Raw genomic sequence first — 18,866 nt, forward strand, 5'->3', positions numbered from 1 at the left:
TCCAATACAGGTAGGACTGCAAATAGCCTAGGCCCTTCAGGAATGAAGGTTTGGGTCACTTCATCAGGCAAAATCTATGACCTGCTGAGGCACTTGCTGAAGGAAAATGGAATACAGAATGGATAGTAGATAGTAGAAGAAGGTAGTCATCTTCTTCTACCAGTACGACGATGTCAACAGTTGCAGAAACGAGGACTGTAGTTGTCATCAGTATTTCCTCCTCCTTTTGTTAAAAATATGTTTGAGAGGCAGGAGAATGGCGTGAACCCGGGAGGCGGAGCTTGCAGTGAGCTGAGATCTCTCCACTGCAGTCCAGCCTGGGCAACTGAGCAAGACTCCGTCTCAAAAAAAAAAAAAAAAAAAAATGTTTGTACATGTATACACTTGTACTAAGAAAATATCTTCATTTTGTTTCCTTTTGCCTATATCATGTGACGTAAGGTTTATTGACTTCATATCACCATTTAACTATTGTTAACTTTATGTAATAGTATTTGGTTTCGGGACTGGTGTGTTTCTGGTTGTACAAAGGATAGCTGTATTATGTTAGACATAATTATGACCTTATTATTGTCCTTGTTTGAAGATTATATCTGATCTCAGGAGATGTGTATGGGTTCAAGTTGACAAGGGTGGGCTTGTGATAGTTAATACTGAGTATCAACTTGATTGGATAGAAGGATGTCAATTTTTTTATCCTGGCTGTGTCTGTGAGGATGTTGCCAAAGGAGATTAACATTTGAGTCAGTGGGCTGGGAAAGGCAGATCTACCCTTAATCTGGGCAGACACCAACTGATTAGCAAGGGTTTGGCTTTCTAGACTAGTTCCTGCAGAGATTGTGGGCCAGATTGTGTTTTTATGCCTGTTCGGGTCATTGTCCATTTCAATATTTAGTCTCTCAGTAAACATCATCCCCGTCTTAAAGGGCAGTCTTATTATCTTTTCAGTGACTAGTCTACAGCTAGAACAAAGTAAATACATGACTGATATATATTTGTTGAAGGCATGAATTAATTCATAAATTAATAATTTATTGTCACAATAACTTTGCAAGGTTTTCAAGATTAATACTAATGTGCCAATTTATTTTAGATTAATAAACTGGAGTCCATAAATTCTAAAACAAAACCATAATAAATGTTTAGGTCCATATTAAACATGGGTTAGTTTTCATGTGTTATCTTTAATATTCATCCCAGAAACATTCATATTATAATTATTACATATCTACTATGCACCAGTCTCAGCACTATACATAATCACTTTTATTGTTTAACTTTTTCTCATAAAATATTATTAATAAAAATATTTATTATTTAACTTTCTCTCAGAAAATGTTATATTAATATTTAACATATTAATATAAAATATTAATGAAGTTTATATGCAAATATAATTTACAAATAAATCAAATGATTTTTTATTTTCACTAGATGTTATATCCATATCTAATTACAAAGAACATCTGATTATTCAATTAAGCAATTTTAAGAATTAATGCAAAACAGGATTTTATCTTATTCTTTACCTCAATTTTTTTCAGCCAAATTTTAATTGAAACATTATTATGGGAAAAAGTGTATATAATACCGTATGCTTCCATAATGTCACCTATTCCTTCTCTAGAGTATCTTTCCCTTTTCATCATATACATTATGCCTTTTTCTCTCTCATTTTTCTCCCTTTCTCTGCTTCCTCCCCTAAATGTATCTTCCTATATTCATTTATTAGTCCAAAACTATGACAGATTGAGAAAACTTTTACATCACTATAAGCTTAAAAACAACAGTAATAACAATCACAAGAGCAACATGCTAGTTAAAATTATGTGGGCTTTACTAGTGGTTCTGAGTCTCCAAACACTCCAAACACACCTATTAACAGGAGGCAAGTATTATATAGAGCACTTTAGGTTAGGTATAATTACTCGCCTCAGTGCATAAATAAAGAGGCACAAAATGCTGAAGGTTTTATGTGTACTATGTAAGGATTATAGAGACCAAGAATGAGTCATATTGAGATAAAAGAGGATCAAAAACTAGTAGATTACATAATAAAGGGTAGAAGAAAATGTGATTTATTAAACTGCTTTATTAAAATAAGACTGATACAAGGTAGTTGGGCTGATTTATTTATCTGCAGTCTAATCATGAGTTAAAACACCGTAATCACTTCCTTTTTATGAACTGAGCTTGTAGATGATGTCCCAGAAGAGAAGAGATTGTAATAGTAGCAGCAAATAGAGACCAACACATCTCATATCGACTGATTTTTCAGATCTATAAAAATCCACACATTCAGTGGAGGCCCTGTGGCAAACAAGTGATAAAAAAAGCAAACATTTTAAGCCAAAACAAATAAAAACCAGCCTTGCAGCTCCATTTCATTCAAAAAGCTTCCCTATAAATTAGAGCAATCTGGTCGCAAGGAGTCTCTTCTCCACTCTCAGAGACTAAACAACATTAAAATTTAACAAATAGAAAGAACTATAAGGCCTGAGGACTGTCCTTGATCAAATATCCAATATCCCTTTCATTTACTGTAAACAGGTAAATTCTGGTTAATCCTAGATGGATTGAAAGCAGCAGGAAACTTAAATATGCAATTCACGCTGAAAAGACTCTTCCTGCAGGCACATTCAGAAAGAACAAATGGTATTTATTTTCAGCAGGCTCAATATTGGTTCTATGGAAGCAGAGGGGGAATATACATATGGATAAACCACAGATAGAATATCTGAAAATATCTGCTTTCTTTTCAAAAAGGTTGGCATTTTAAGGACAACATTTTGAAAAATGTACTAATTTTGTTCCCAGAGAGTCACAAAATCCAAGAGGGACTGAGTCTACTACCCCTGGCAGAGAATCTGACTACCTTTACTTAGCCTATTCTCCCTTAGGAGTGAGCCATAGGGATGGTGGGGCACTGGCAATCTTAGGGTAGACCCTCTGGGCTGTAAAGAAAAATTGGAGTTCATAAATTAAATGGCAGAAATAAAGTATATATGGCAGAATTCAAAATCAAATAAAAACTCTGAAACTGTATATCATAGCAACAATAACATTCACTATTTTAAAAGTATCAGTAGGTGCCAGGTACTATACTGAGCACTTTAGGTTAGGTATCATGATTCTCTCAGTTTGTAGATGAAGAGGCACCATTTGCTGAAGATTGTACATGTAGTATGTAATGATTAAAGACACCAAGCATGACCCATATAAAACAGAGAAAAGAGGTTCTGAAACTATGAAATTATGTAATAAAGGGCAGAAGAAAATGTGATAAAGCTGCAGCAATTCTGGAAGTAGAATATAGGAACTTAGAGGACTATCAGCATCTAGACAGAGAAAGACAGCAAGAGGAAAAAAGTTGTTCAGTAGCATATTTTATTTCTAATGGACATAATTTTCCATATATTATCCATTAAGGATTACACACACACACACACACACACACACATACACACAGCTGTCTCTCCGTGTGCATGGGGAACTAGTTTCAGGATCCTCTGTGGCTCTGTGGATAATCAAATCTGTGAATGCTCAATTTATTTATATAAAATGATGTAGTATGTGCAAATAACCTAAACACACCCTCCCATGTATTTTACATTACCTGTAGATTATTTATAATACCTAATACAGTGTGAAAGTTTGTATAAAAATTGTCATTTTACTACATTTTTTAGGGAAAAATAATGAGAAAAAAGCTCTGCACATGTTCCGTACAAAGGCAACCATGCATTTTCAAAAATACTTTTGATTCACACTTGGTTGCATCCACTGATGGGATACCCACAAATGCAGAGGACTGACTGAGTACATATATTAATGCTGAGAAAGGTAAATCAGAGCCCTGGATAAAATACTCTATTACATTTGTATGAACAGAAGGTACACTTCTTCAGCGTGAAAAAATAGTGGCTCTGGTATGTGAGAGTCAGCACACCTGTCCTACGTAAGTTCATGGACAACAATCACCACCACATTTTTGGCTAATTCATTCTTGTAGTAGAATGGTCCCAAGATCTGCAGTCATTTCAAGCTGCTTTTTATTCAGTGTGATGAACTTCCGAGTATTTAATAGTTTAAGGATATGTGTGAATCCATGAAGACTGGAAAACAAATGCAAATTTTCATATAATCTTTTCTAAAGAACATTTGAAAAGATTATGCTTTAGGATTTTTGTTCCAGATCTAGTTCAGACACTTACTAGCTGTTTGAATTTGAACAAGATACGTGAAGCATTGGAGTTTCATTTTCTGTACTAGTATATAGAAGATGAGGATGCTTCCTAGAATATGGGGATGCTAGAATGTTAGAATTTAGAATGTTAGAATGCTGGAATGCTAGAATGTTAGATGTTAGAATTAAACGATTTAAGTCAAGTTAAAAAAAAAAAGAGCCCGCATTGCCAAGACAATCCTAAGTCAAAAGAACAAAGCTGGAGGCATCACGCTACCTGACTTCAAACTATACTACAAGGCTACAGTAACCAAAACAGCATGGTACTGGTACCAAAACAGAGATATAGACCAATGGAACAGAACAGAGTCCTCAGAAATAATACCACACATCTACAGCCATCTGATCTTTGACAAACCTGAGAGAAACAAGAAATGGGGAAAGGACTCCCTATTTAATAAATGGTGCTGGGAAAATTGGCTAGCCATAAGTAGAAAGCTGAAACTGGATCCTTTCCTTATTCCTTACACGAAAATTAATTCAAGATGGATTAGAGACTTAAATGTTAGACCTAATACCATAAAAACCCTAGAAGAAAACCTTGGTAGTACCATTCAGGACATAGGCATGGGCAAGGACTTCATGTCTAAAACACCAAAAGCAACGGCAGCAAAAGCCAAAATTGACAAATGGGATATAATTAAACTAAAGAGCTTCTGCACAGCAAAAGATACTACCATCAGAGTGAACAGGCAACCTACAGAATGGGAGAAAATTTTTGCAATCTACTCATCTACGAAGAACTCAAACAAATTTATAAGAAAAAAGCAAACAACCCCATCAAAAAGTGGGCAAAGGATATGAACAGACATTTCTCAAAAGAAGACATTCATACAGCCAACAGACACATGAAAAAATGCTCATCATCACTGGCCATCAGAGAAATGCAAATCAAAACCACAATGAGATACCATCTCACACCAGTTAGAATGGCAATCATTAAAAAGTCAGGAAACAATAGGTGCTGGAGAGGATGTGGAGAAATAGGAACACTTTTACACTGTTGGTGGGGTTGTAAACTAGTTCAACCATTATGGAAAACAGTATGGCGATTCCTCAAGGATCTAGATCTAGATGTACCATATGACCCAGCCATCCCACTACTAGGTATATACCCAAAGGATTATAAATCATGCTGCTATAAAGACACATGCACACATATGTTTATTGCGGCACTATTCACAATAGCAAAGACTTGGAATCAACCCAAATGTCCATCAGTGACAGACTGGATTAAGAAAATGTGGCACATATATACCATGGAATGTTATGCAGCCATAAAAACGGATGAGTTTGCGTCCTTTGTAGGGACATGGATGCAGCTGGAAACCATCGTTCTTAGCAAGCTATCACAAGAACAGAAAACCAAACACCGCATGTTCTCACTCATAGGTGGGAACTGAACAATGACATCACTTGGACTCAGGAAGGGGAACATCACACATCAGGGCCTATCATGGGGAGGGGGGAGGGGGGAGGGATTGCATTGGGAGTTATACCTGATATAAATGATGAATTGATCGGTGCTGACGAGTTGATGGGTGCAGCACACCAACATGGCACAAGTATACATATGTAACAAACCTGCACATTATGCACATGTACCCTAGAACTTAAAGTATAATAAAAAAAAAAAATTAAAAAAAAACCTTGTACATTTTAAAGAATATAAACATGGTGGTCATTACTATATTGAAAATATTGATTTTAAAAACTACACAAAGTCATTATTTTAAGAAAAAATGAAATAAATAGAGAAGACACAAGAGGAAACATATTAAATGTTGTTATATAGCCAAAGATTATATGCATAAAATATCCCAGTAATCTGCTTTCTCTGAACTGAAATTCAGTTAGTCACAAGTAGATTTTTAAATATCTTATAGGTACAAAGTCCTCTTGAGGATGGGCAACATCACAATTTAAAAATTCTTTCTGGAGAAAAAAACTGAATAAACAGAGAAAATGGAAAAGTATAAAGAGAAGAAAATAAAATAAGAAATGGGTAAAAAATAGGTAGATATTGACTCAATATTTATAAAGAAAGCAAAAGAGATGAGATGCAGAAAGTCTAGCCAAAAATCTCCTTGTGACTGTGTATTGCTTTAATATGAGAGAAATATTCTATTAAAGTTAATAAATATTAGAATAAGCAGTAAGCAATAGAATAAGTTTGAAATACTAGACAATCAGGTGATAATTAGTTCTCAAGGTCTAGCCCTCTATTGAGTCATTGGTGGAATAGTGGAGAAGAATGTGTTCTTTCCATTACAAAGAAGCAAACATCCTTGTCAACCTTGTAGTTTTTTAAGCTACATTTTGTGCTCAATTATTACTTATGACTTTTAAAAGAGTTAGCTGGAAGTGAAAAAACTTTTTGCTATAGCAGCTGTAGTCATCCAGGAAAAATTAAAATGTTCACTTAGTCTTAGAGACAAAGCCCACGTTGATATTAAATTAGGATTTTCAAATCGAGTGAAAAATTTTTTGGCAAAAACTTGAGCAGTGAAATTATGTTGACCTTCATTGAGAAGAAATATTGAGTCCAAACTCCCTAAATGTTAACTTTTGAACCAAATCAGTGTTTAGAATGATTATAATAATTTGATGTTTCTGCTAATAGTTTTTGTATAACAGCAGCATATTTGACCTTTTTAAAATGTCAGAAATAATATTTAATATTAATATGCTCTTCAGCCACTTTAAACACTCAGGTAATATTTAATATTAAAAATAATAATCTTGATATTTGTACTCAAAATGTCATCATATATTGCTGAAGGATGATTCAATGTCTCTCTAAAATTGATGAATTCAAATATTTCTTCCACAAAGTGGTATAGGAATTGGAATGGATAAAAGTCATTTATTTTTGTAGAAATCAAGTAGACTGTACTCAACATAAAGTGAAGTGCAATGAAGCCCATTTACATTAATGCAATTTTTATTGTGGGGATAATGGTAGTTTAGAATATGAATGGTTGGAAAGAAAAAAACTATCTTAGTGTTGACATCAGAGCCCCTAAGTAAAAAATTCAGGGAATGCTTGTAACGATGAAGCTTAGGAGAATATTAGTTGTCTTAGTCCATTTTCTGTGGTCTTAAGAGAATATCACAGATGGGGTAATTTAGAAACAATAGAAGTTTATTTTGGCTTAAGGTTCTGGAGGCAGAGAGGGTCAAGATTTGGCAGCTACATCTAGTCAGCTTCAGGTGAGGGCCTCGTGCTTAGTCATCAAATGGAAGAGAGATGGCAGGGAAAGCAGTCATGCAACACGATCAAAACACAAGCAACAGCCTAGCTTTATAATACTCTGCTTTCTAGGTCACTAATCCAGTCCCATGAGTGTGAGAATTTCCTACAGAATTAACTCAGTCCTGTGAGAGTGGTATTATTCTCTCTTAACAACCTAACCACTTTCCTACACCACCACACAGGGGAATGCATTCCCAACACATGAATTTTGGAGGCACACTCAAACCACAACACTAGTTAAGATAAAATTTCAAGTAATTTTTGTCTTTATATAAACAATATATTGAATTTTTGTTTCACTGTTACCATAAACTGCAGTTGTACATCTACAGCTAGAATCAGTTGGAAAATTTTTATCAATATGGTTCATTTGAGCACCCATCTTCATCTTACTTGAATACCACTTTAAATGGCAAGGAATTTACATGAACATTTTTTAAGGGATTCATGCAAAATAAATACAAATGTTTCTCTTAGATACCTGACATATAAACGTACATTTCCTTTTTTAAAGAAAACAGCCTATGCACTATTCTGCCTACTACTATAATTGTTATACCAGGTAATATTGATGTGGTGTTTATATACCTCTTTTGAGGTCTTCTGGGTAAGAGTATTAACCACTGTCTCTCAGAGTGTTTGTGAAGATTAAATGAAGACATTCATGGTCAACACTTGATATATGGTTTGGTCAATAATAGGGGCTCCAGGCTGGGTGCCAGTGGCTCACTCCTGTAATCCTAGCACTTTGGGAGGCCGAGGCGGGTGGATCACTAGTTCAAGAGATCAAGGTCATCCTGGCCAACATGGTGAAACTCTGTCTCTACTAAAAATATGAAAATTAGCCAGGCAGGGTGGCGGGCGCCTGTAGTACCAGGTACTCAGGAGGCTGAGGCGGGAGAATCGCTTGAACCCGGGAGTCAGAGCTTGCAGTGAGCCGAGATCATGCCACTGCAATGCAGCCTGGGCCACAGTGCGAGACTCTGTCTCAAAAATAACAACAACAACAACAACAATAATAATAAGTGCTCCATAGAGGAAGCAAAAAATTTTTTGAGAGGCAGTGGTGACTAATTAAAAGAATTTAAGCATGGAGTGACAGACACACAACTGGTATTTGCAGCCATCTTCAAAAATTACTGATAGTATGATTTAAGTAACAGAGTAGGATTGTATTTTACAAAAAAAATAATGCTTTTAATTATAGTATGAACAACTATGCTGATGAAGGTTTTGTGATCATTAGTGTTGTTCGCTATTATTTCGGATTCTTCTGAGAATACTGTAGCGCTTCACTTTCCTATCCATGAAGTATGAGTGAAATAATGCCAGCCACTTCTAGAAGAAAACATTAATAGCTAAGGCACAAGTGACCACTTTCCCTTCCCTTGTCATTAGCTGCAATGCTTCTTATTTTTGGAGATTTTTAAGAGTGTGAATTTCTGAGTAAAAAATATGTGGAAGAAGTTAATTTCTATTAGCATGCTGGTTCAAACAATTGTGAGGTTCTCTTAAGGCCTGAGTGGTAGCCAGCAAGAAACTTGATGTTGAAGGTAAGAAAAATGACAAACATTGCTGTTAGTAGAAACTATTCTTTGACGTGTTGGCAGAAGCTCCTGGTTGTGATGATGACCCTCAGGTACAAATTTGGTCACTCATAGGATGAATTCAAAAACAAAAGTTTAAAAACGGAGAGGGTTTCTGTTAGCTGCAGTTGGCAAGTAATTCAAGCAAATGGTAGTTGCTAAAAGTAATTAGCTAATGAGCAAATAGGAATAAAAAGGAATACAGCAGTTCCATGAATTCAGGGATCTTCAGCATTCAAAAAGGCAGCAGATTCTTAACCCTAAAAGACAAAATAATTAAAGATTGGAGTTAGAAAAAATAATTTAAATTTAGCTTTCAGGTGATGGCTAAATTAAGGGTATTAAATAAAGAACCTACTTGTAGGAAGCAGAATTAAGATAATTTTTTTTTTAATCACCAACACATCTGGAATTTTAGAATTTGTAGGCTCCCTTGCTTATTATAAATGACTCATTTTTTTTTTCTTTTATGAATCAGAAAGGGTTGGGATATTATATTAATGTTCTAATACACAATGTTCTACTATTGTAATTTGTATGGTGGGAGAGGCAGGTAAACATGCAAATATCCTAACTTTTTAGTTTATAGGTTTCTTATGTCCCCTAGAAATCTTGAAATTTCAACTTGATCCAGTGAATGAGTAGGGATTTGGATTATTACTCCTATGTTTGGTAAGAATTAATTTTATTAGATAAAGAAATGAGACCCAAATAATTGTTGAAAAATAAAGTATGTATTAGAAAACTGCACTTTCCCCCTGAGGAGTTGGTTACCTGGGCCAAAAAGTATGAGCAGAAGTGGTATAAATTATTGCCAGGCAGAAGCTCACTGTGCATGTTTTTTTTTATGGTCCCCCCTTCCTTTTACAGATGCCAAGTGTTGAAGGTTTTACGCTTTGGTGGGTGTCCTAAAGTGAGGGTTACAGAGATCAGCATGAGTCACAAATACAACATAGACAGAATGTATACATGAGAAGTAAACTCTTATTTATTTATATTAGTGAAATATCAGGTTATATTTTACAATGACATATCTCATTTTGTCTCAATGTGGGAAAAGAAAGGAGACAAAACAAAAACAAAACAAATTTATGAGAATGTTAAAATAAATAAGCCAGAGATATGGTAGCCAACTAGAATGATGGGTATATGAAAAGCAGCAGAGTTATCTAAGATGTAAAATCTGATAAAATGAAGTAATCTTTTGGAAATAGGAGAACAAAACATGGATTCAAATGCAATATTTAAATTTATTGCTCAGAATAGTTGCATGTTAAAACTATACATAGAGAAAAACAGAAAGCATTTGAGGAGTAGAAGGTAAGTGAGTGGAGTTTTGTGTCTTTGTAATTCTAGCTATTCACATATAAATATTTAGAAGACAGTTGGATATAAATTTAAAGCTCAAGAGGAATAACTGTGTTAATAATGCATATCTGAGAGTCATTATTTTGATCATGGCAGTTAAGATGCAATAATTTAGCCAAGAAAACTGTAGGAGAAGATAAGAAGCAGATAGCCGGGGGCGGGGGGGGAGGCATTTATAAGGAAGCTGAAGAGTAAGCTTAGTGGTAGGAGAAAAAGCTTAATAATCTGGGCCACAGAACCAAACAATAAGAATATTTCTTAAAAGCGAAGTAAGTTCACAGTCGGATGCTCCTGCAGGTTAAACAACGTAAGATGAGGCAGGTTTTATAGTTCACCACATGGAGGTCATAAATGTCCTTAATGGGAGATCTTTTAATAGAGTGCTGTTGATATTGTGTTTAAAGAGTAACAGGGAATGTAAGAAAGTAGAAACAATAAGTGGTGGGCAACCTTCTCACACAGTTAAGATATTACAACAAGCCAGGTATACCATGTTAGGTGGACTGAGTTACAGGTCAGGAGTAAGATTTTGTAATAAATTCATTTTTGTCTTCTATAAGAAGAGAGGCTTAAACATGTTTAAATAATGGGATGAAGTAACCAAAAGTGAGGGATTGAAGACAGCACAAATAGGTACAAAGAGCTTCTAGAAAGAAGGATCCAGAGCGCTGGTAAAATTATTTATTTTACGTAATACCAAGACTATATCTTCCCTCCAAACAGAAGTGGAGGACGAAAAGATGAAAGCATAATTTTTTTATGTTTCTTGGGAAGGTGAAAATAATTTGAAAGATTATTTTCAGTTTCTACTTTCTCTTTGAAGTAAAAGGGAAGGTCATTGGTTCAGACTGAGTCAGCCATGGCAAAGTCACATGTTTTGGTTTAAAATAGTGAGTAGAAAATCTATAAAAATATCCAGTTCATACTGAGGGATTATTTAAGGTGGAAATAATTTGAGATTTTTCTCTAGCAGTTTTAGGACTCCTGAGTATTAATGCAAACAATGCAGTTAATTTTTACTAGGGTTGTGACTGTACAAGACCTATAAGGCATGAGGCCACCAAGAGAAAGAGTTCAATTATATTAGACATTGAGCTTCAGAAGTGATACATTAAGGGGTCTAAACAGGTTATAAAAGAAAGGAGCAAGTAACAGAAAGCACAAAAGAGCAGTGATTGAATAACTAAGTCTAACTATAGTCATAACCATGCTTATGAGGGAAATGTTTTAAAATATAGGAGGCTATATTTTAGTACAGAAGGTAATTTTTATTTGAAATTTTTAGATTTATATCATCACTGTTATGTTTGTGTGTATATTCAGAATGTGTAACTTAGAATTGTATCTGAAGTACGATTAGACAAGATCAGACACAGAAATTCAGGTAACTTGCTGAAGATGTTTGTGAACTGCCAATAAAGAAGTTGGCTTTGGAGTTGAAGCCATCTGTTTCTTAACCACTATCTGCAACTCTCTATCCATAAGTTTACACATGGTTAAACTGTCACTAAAAAGATATTTATGAAAATCTGACAAGGTGAAATTAGTAAATATAAAGAATCATAGGAAATAAACTAGAAATTTTTAAGGATGATTCTATACCCATAAAGAAAACAGCAGTAACAGAGTATGTATTCTGGGAATTACACACAATTAAAGTAATTTTTAGAGACTATCTTTCAGCATATAATATATATATATATATATATATTTTTTTTTAAGATGGAGTCCTGTTTAGTTGCCCAGGCTGAAGTGTGATGGTGCCATCTCGGCTCACTACAACCTCTGCCTCCTGGGATCAAGCAATTCTTCCACCTCGGCCTCCCGAGTAGCCGAGAGGAATCCGCCATCATACCAGGCTTTTTTTTTTTTTTTTGTATTTTTATAGAGACAGAGTTTCACCATGTTGGCCAGGCTGCCCTGACCTCGTAATCCAACCTTCTCGGACTCCCAAAGTGCTGGGATTACAGGTGTGAGCCACCGCTCCAGGGCATTCAGTATACTTTTATTTCCATACATTTTTTAGTCAAATCTTTCACTAATTTTTCTTTAGTGTCCTTTCCTTTAGTAATCTAATTTCCCTTAAATTACAGATAATATTTCACTTCATTCTCTGGGAAAAATATACAGAGATAGAGTTTTAAAATGGGTATTTTATTTTTTATTGTAAGTAAATTTGGGCTTTGGTAAGTTTCAAGATATCACTCAAAATATTGTCTAATTCTGAAGATCACCTATAATAACAGAGATCATTTTAGCAGAAAACTTAAATAATATATTTAGTCTACACAAAATGAAATGCTAGCATTCAAGAAAATGAACAGTTCAAACCTATCATGTTTTACAAGAACACCATTCCATCACTATTAGACTAAAAATGGTCTAATATTTAACGATAATTCTAACATAAGGGTGATCCAGTCTGAAATAAGCACAACCTTATTTGTTTTATTTTCAGAAAGTAAATTCTTATTAACTCGCAAAAAGTTTGAAAAATTAAAACTTTTTCTATATTATTTTGCATCTGTTTGATAGATATAAACAAAGTTAAAAGTAAAAACTTTTTTGTGAGTTAATTTTTACTTCAGTTCAATAAACATTTGTTGAGGAGCTAATGAGCCATGTCTGGTATGATGCTATGCTAAAATCAGTAAGATATCGGACCTCAAGGAGTTGGCAGTCTAATGGGGGAGAAAGACACTTGTTCAATTGGCTACACTAAAGAAATATAGTTTTCTCAGACCTAAGGGGAAGAATTAATGTTGACTGAGATAACAGGGCAATGCATCATGGAACAGGTTACAGGACATTTGAACAATTAGTGTTGTTGAATATGAGTATAGATAAAGCAAGCATGAAATACAGAACTAAATTTGTAATTGTGACACAGCATATACAGAAACTTTTAACAAATACATATCTTCTCAAATTATAAAGTAAAAAAGATTCAGCAGAAGTCTGTTTAAAAGTACATACGCCCACACATGCATGCATGCACATACACACGCACACATACACACCAGATTCTATACCATTTCTGAGAAGTGTTAGAGAAATCACTTTATATATACCTAGCACCTATTTCCCTAAATGAGTTTTGTTGTAGGGAAAGCATTCACTATTAAAAATTTGTACATAGATTTTTGGTTATATATATAGTTCAAGTTCTGGGATACATGTGCACAACGTGCAGGTTTATTGCATAGGTATACACGTGCCATGGTGGTTTGCTGCACCTACCAAGTTGTCATCTACATTGGGTGTTTCCCCATTTCCCCTAATGCTATCCCTCCTCTGTCCCCTCATCTCCCAACAGGCCCCAGTGTGTGATGTTCCTCTCTCTGTGTCTATGTGTTCTCATTGTTCAACTCCCATTTATGAGTGAGAACATGTGGTGTTTAGTTTTCTCTTCTTGTGTTAGTTTGCTGAGGATGATGGCTTCCAGCTTCATCTATGTCCCTGCAAAGGACATGAACTCATTCTTTTTTATAGTTGCATAGTATTCCGTGGTGTATATGTGCCACATTTTCTTTATCCAGTCTATCATTGATGTGCATTTGAGTTGGTTCCAAGTCTTTTTAATAAAAACTTTTATTATATTTATTTTATTTTATCATTCATCATATCTAGTTTGTTAATAAACTTTTATTATACCTATCAAGCAGATGCAAACTGTTCTGAAAACAAATATATAAAAGTTTACTTTTATCATTATTTTTATCTTAATAACTTAATAATGTAAAAAAAATATGCACAATCGTCATAAAATACATTGTATTATATGTGTAGTGAATTTGGTACAAAGATATTTCATCATGGATGTGATTCTAGGTTTTATTTTGAAAATGATTAAAAATATCTTGATATTATTTTGCATTCTTTTGGAATATTTTAGCAGAGCTCTGGGATATGTTTCAACTTTTTAAATACATGATGACTATCCATGACGTACAAATATAATACTAGTAAATTCTAAACTACAAATCATGCTAATTATAATTATATAAATACATAAGAATCATATATTTTCTTTTATAATTATTGCAAACGAAAATGGAATTGTTCTCCCGTCACTCGACTAGAAATTTTATTCAATTTGTTTTCATCACAAAGATTACAAATGACAGATGACAGTGACCATAGGGAGCAAATTGAATAAAATTATTAGATGTGAAGTGTTGGAAGAAGAAAAGTACAAATAGGAGAGACCTGTGTATTTAACCTAGCTAAGCCCGGGGCAATAAGACTAATGTCCAAACAAGAAAAGGCAAACTGGGGAGATAATAGTCATAATCAAATTTACTGACAGTAAGGGTTATACATAAACTTCACAGTGAAAGCAATTTTCAAAGAGGTGAAGTTCATTAAATAGTTTGCTGTTTGGAAACAAAAATCCAAATCATGGCCAAATAAAACATCATTTTATTCAATCAATAAGTGCAGCTATTAGTATATTACAAAATGTATTTATTTTTATGCTTATGGAAAGTGTGAGACCTGGAGACTGTAAGCTTCATGTGAGTAAAGATATTTCTTGCTCTAAGGCATCACTTTACCTCCTGTTTGTCTCATCTGTCTCACAGTTTCTGGTGACTTGATCCGTTGCCTTCTGTAACCAATTCTGTGTGGTCACTGGCAAACTTCACTTGGACACACCCATGGTATAATCCCCTTATGTCCTACAACGAATATTTCCTATTGATAGACAGATTCATTCCAGGCATGAATGTTTGCCTGGAATTGCGAGTTGACACGGCGATGCTATGTATTTAGATGCAGTGATGAAGTGGAGGGATGGAATCTGGTTTTAGAGGTAGATGTGATCCTGTGTGGAGAAATTCCTTTTCTTTTGTAACCTAGCAGAGAAGTACTGAGAAGCGGCTGTTTGCATGGTTTATTAAATATTTCACAAAAAGTGAGAGTCATCCTCATGTTGGCTCTTTTATCTGTCCTCTTCCTGCCTCTGCTCTCTGAAATTTCATTCTCCAAAATGCATTTAATATTTGCTTCAGATTCTGTCCTGAAACTAAGCTAAAATGTGTGATGAGCTGTACATCTCAGAAAAGTGAGAGGAGTTTACTTTCCTTTTTCAGGAAGGGAACGTTGAGTGGGACTGTCTTCATAACCTTAGTGAAGGCTACATGACTGAACCCACACCAATCAATGAATTATGCTTCTCGACACACAGCAACAACATATTTTCTCTTAAGACTTATATCCCCCGACCTAATGTGTACATTCACACACGCTCTTTCTCTCTCTATCTCATATTACTACCACTAGACCATATATTCAATGAGGCCAGAATATTTTACATGTTCTTCACTGATATAACTCTTAACACCTAGAATATAGTACAAAATATATAAATAAATGAATTCATTTACTGAGGAGACACTATGTGCCAGGTACTCTTCTAGGTTTGGGGAAAAATATTAGTAAGTAAATAAAACAGACAAAGATAATTTCCTCATGAAGTTTATGTTCTATTTAGGTAAAATGTGCAATAAACAAAGAAATAAGAATGTGTGTGTGTGTGCACGTGCCCACATGTATATTTACATCTGTATATATAAGTTACATAGATACAAAATTTAAACATATAACAATTATATATATATATGATAGTGAGAAGTACAATATGGAGCAAATAAAGCAGGGAAGGGGATAAGGAATATCTGATGAGGAAGGATTAGATATTAATAAGTTAATTTGAATAAATAGATGAGTAAATAAATTATTGACTCAGGGACAGTCAAACTATGCTTGGTACTGTCTTTCTCCTGATCTTGAATTTGAGTAGATAAGATATAATCACGGAACTGCTGGCCATCAACCTGAGTTTCCCAGGGGAATCTAGCTGAGGGCCCACCCATCATCGAGGGAAATGGAAACGGAGATAGCAGGCAAACGTCTCGATGATATAATATCATTCACTGGACCTAGAGCCAGTATTATTTTTATGATATCTTTGGTTATATGAACCAATAAATGTTGTTTGTTTTTAGAGAGGCTGGAGTTGAATATTCTATCATGTATAACTGAAAAAATTCAACTAAGACAGATGAATAAAAAAGTTCTAAGTCTGAAGGCTTATTTCTTAAAACTTTAAGTGTACAATTTATGAAGAGGCAGACACACCTAAAATGATATTTTGGCTATAGATTGTAATTTATAAAGAAGATTGCGGTTAAGAAAATTAAATTCTACCACGTTATTGCATCACTGACGTTCCATTATTTCTTTTATTTTTAATCTTCTCCACTCTCTTTCTTAGTATTTATCTTTTACTATGTTTTTTTTTTTAGTTTTCCACATCTATCCATCCATCTGTGTAATTAATCACAGTTGCAGTATCTTTCTTAAAAAATACATAAAGTATTTTCAAAATTTTACAGATTTCTTTTTACCAAACAGAAAAAATATTGAAAAATATTAGTTCATTTAAAATAGAAATGTAAAGGTAATAATAAATATAAATTATTTGAAAAGAAATATAATACATGAAAACTTTTATTAAAAGTGTGTCAAAGTAAAAACTGGTTCAGAAAATAGAATTATTTGGAAGGGAGGTCAGCATGATGGTGAAATTGGAAGGCCAAGCTCTTGTTCTTCCACAGAAACACAGTGTGAAAATGATATACAGCCCAAAATGCCTTTATGATGAGTCCAGAATCCACTTAAGAACTGGTAGAACCCAGGATGAACATAAAACCAAGAAGAGCAGCATAGAAACAGCTAAGAAGGGCAATTTTACATTACCTGTATCAATCCAAACTGGCACATAGTGCCACACATTAAGATGAATGCTTAGTGCTTCATCTTGTGAGTTCCTCTGCTGGAAGAAAGAGAGAATGGAGCATATATCCAGTCTTTCAGCCTTTCAGAGCACTCCTCGAAGATTCAGTTTCTGTCTCACCTCATATTGAGCACTGATAGAGACCGCATATTACAGACACTTGGGAAAGTTAGAAACAAAGGAAAAGAATCAGGTGGCTTTTTACAGATATCACATCTGTGAGACTGGAAAAAGATTCAAAACCATGGTTCTCCCTCAGGAGGGTGCAAGAGGAGAAGGATGTGTCTCCAATGTTTTTGACTGTTCACTGTACTTATTAAAGGGACTGGTTTCTGTACTGCTTAGCTTGGCTTATCAGTAAAGAATTTTCCCATCAAAGCCAGTCTATAATGACTGGGAAAGGTGGTTATTTCTTTAAATATGCAGACACCAACATAAATGTATAAACAAATGAAGAATTAGAAAAAAAAAGTGACATAAGCAAAGGAACAAAACAAATCTCTAGTAATTGACCCTAAAAAAAAAAGGTCTGACAAATAATTCAAAATATCATCTTCAAGAAGCTCAGTGAGTTGCAACAGGACACAGATAAACAATAAAATAAAATTAGAAAAACAATACATGAAAATTTAGAATATAAACAAAGAGAGAGACATAATTAAAAAGAACAAAATACAAATTCAGGAGCCGAACAATATAACTAAAATGAAAAATTCACTAGAGGGCTTCAGCAATAGACTTGATCAAGCAGAAAAAACAAAAAAACAAATCCAAAACTTACTTGAAAATATTCAGTCAAAATAAAAAATTAAGAAATAAAAAAGAATAAAGAAAGCTTAAGAACTTAATGGAACTCTCGCAAGTGAAACAACGTATTTACTATGGAATTCAAGGAAGGAGAAGAGAGAAAGTAGGGGGACGTTATTTAAAGAAATTATGTCTGAAAACTTTTCAAATCTGTGGAGGGAGATAGACATTCAGAATTATGAAGCCGAATGAATCATAAAGAAATAGTCTAAAGAAATATATACTGAGCCATATTATAACCAAATCATTACATTCAAAGAAAAGAGGGATTTTTGAAAGCACCAAGATAACAGTGACTTGTCACATTTAAGGATCAGATTTCTCAGCAGAAACTTTGCAGGCCAGAGGAGAGGGATATGATATATTCAAGATACTAAAACAAAAACAAAAGCTGCCAAACAAGTACACTATATTCAGCAAACATGTTCAGAAATGAAAAAGTGATAATGTCTCAGACAAACAAAATTTGATGAAATTTATTAGCACTAGGTGCAAGAACAAGAAGTGAATATTCAAGAACAGGAAGTGGAACAAGAAGGTCATCCAGTTAAAATGAAAGTATGCCACACAACAATATGAAAGCATGCAAAGTATAAAATTCACTGGTAAAGGTAATTATTTAATATATAGATAAATGCATAATACTGTAATACTGTAATGATGACATGCAGATCATGTTTAACTTCAGTGTAAAAGTTAAAAAATATTAAGAATAACAACAACTAAATAATTTCATGGATATTCAACTTAAAATATGTAAATTTTGCCACCAATAACTTAAAAAATCAGAGGAGGGAGAATCAA

The sequence above is a fragment of the Piliocolobus tephrosceles genome, chromosome 3, assembly GCF_002776525.5.
Source record: "Piliocolobus tephrosceles isolate RC106 chromosome 3, ASM277652v3, whole genome shotgun sequence".
In the NCBI taxonomy this organism is placed as follows: Eukaryota; Metazoa; Chordata; class Mammalia; order Primates; family Cercopithecidae; genus Piliocolobus; species Piliocolobus tephrosceles.